Below are 1,900 nucleotides of genomic sequence, written 5' to 3'. Positions count from 1 at the left end.
GGATCGTAAAGTAGAACTTGGGGAGGAGGGGAGCCTAGGGAGAGGAGGAGGGAGGGGGAGGGACAGAGAGAGAGAGAGACCTCGGGGTCGAGACGCTCGAGGCAGACAGCGCAGAGCGGCAGCTCAGTCGAGCTGCCAAGCTCCGTGCTTCCGCCGCGAGAAGACCCCTCGACGGCCGCTCCGCCGTCGGCCGCCGCGCTGCTGTCTCCGAGCGCGACGACGTGGCTGCCTATGAGGGCAGTCCTGCACTCCTCAACACAACGAGCTCTCGGCTGATGGCGGCTGGCTCGGAGAGCGACGGCGTGGCTGCCCGCGCCGACGGGGTCGACTGCGACGCGCTCGCCTCTCGAGAGGGCGTCGCCTGCAGGGAGGAGGGTCGAGGACGGCTCAGGGAGAGGCTCCACGCCGCGCGTCCGCTCGGCGAGGAGCGCGGGTCGCCGAGGGCAGGGTCGGCCGCAGGCAGAGGAGGCGCCTGCGGCAGCCGAGAAGGCTGAGTTCCGAGAAGGCTGAGGGGAGGGTCGCATGGGGTTGGCCGGTGGAGGGGGGGAGGGAGGGAGGGAGAGAGAGAGGGAGGGAGAGAGGTGCGTGCGGGTGCCTCCGGCATAGGCCGCAGCCTTCCCTTGCCGCCGAGCGTCGGCACCACTTGAGCCACAACGCGGAAGGGCGGCCGCTGCTGCGGCGTCTGCGGCGAGGAAGGGGCCGCCCCGCCACCCTCCGCCTCCCCTGCCCCGCCCGCCGGCCCGCCCGCCGCCGTCTCCTCCGCCGCCCCCGCCGCCTCGCTCGCCCCGCCGGCATCCCCAGACGGCCCCGCGCCCTCCGCCGCACTCTCTCCGAGCAGACCGACCCCGAGCGGCGGCGTCGCGGGCCGGAGAGAGCGGCGGATGGCGGCCTGCGGACCGGGGCGAGATGGGGGCGAGATGAGGGCGAGATGGGGGCGAGATCTTGCCGAGATGAAGCTCGCGAGCGCGACTGCAGCTGCCTCTCCTCCTCGCGCAAGCGCTACCTCTCGGCTGGCTCTCGGCCACCTCTCGGCAGGCTTGCTCTCGGCTGGCTCTCGGCTGGCTCTCGGCTGGCTCTCGGCTGGCTCTCGGCCTGCAGCTGCCTCTCCTCCTCGCGCGATGCCGGCCACTCCTCGAGCGCCGGGCTGCGCGGCTCCTTGCCGGACCTCGGCGTCCGCTCCGAGCCCGTCTCCCCAGACCAGCCGGCGGGCGTGCCTATGTGGGACGTGTCGTGGACGTGTCGTGGACGTGCACCTCGCGCCACCCGCCGGCGGGTGGCCACGCCGCAGCACTTCCCAGAAGTTGTCTAGGAAGTGTCTAGGAAGTGTCTAGGGAGTGCCTCGGCGGCGCTTCCCAGAAGTGTCTAGGAAGAGTCTAGGAAGTGTCTCGGCGCCACCTGCGGGTTGCAGCGCGCCGTCGATGCCGCGCTGCAGCGTCGTGACGAGCAGGTGGAGAGAGACGCGCACGTCGGGCGGCGGCGGCGGCTGCGGCTTGGCAAACTCGATCTCGGCGACGTGCACTGCGAGCAGCACCTGCCGGGGTGATCTCGGGCGATCTCGGGTGATCTCGGGTGATCTCGGGAGATCTCAGGCGGCTGCATCTCGGCTGCATCTCGGCTGCACCTCTGGCTCGAGCGAGTTGAAGCGCCGGCCGTGAAAGTCGCGCCGGAAGCGCTCCTACGGGAAGTGCGTCGGACATGTCATGGACCTGTCCTGGACATGTCCGCGAAACTCACGCCAGAGTGCTCCGCGAGGCCGCTCGACACGAACTGCAGCAGCACGCAGCAGGCGTGCGGCCGAGCCGCGTCACGCACCTGCCGCCAAGTGCGGCCGAGGGTGCGGCCGAGGTGCGGCCGAGGTTGCAGCCGAGATCGATCCGAGACACAGCCGGGATGGCGCGCC

This window comes from Emiliania huxleyi, assembly GCF_000372725.1.
Source record: "Emiliania huxleyi CCMP1516 unplaced genomic scaffold EMIHUscaffold_925, whole genome shotgun sequence".
Lineage (NCBI taxonomy): Eukaryota > Haptophyta > Isochrysidales > Noelaerhabdaceae > Emiliania > Emiliania huxleyi.
Note: the sequence above shows the minus strand (reverse complement) of the source record.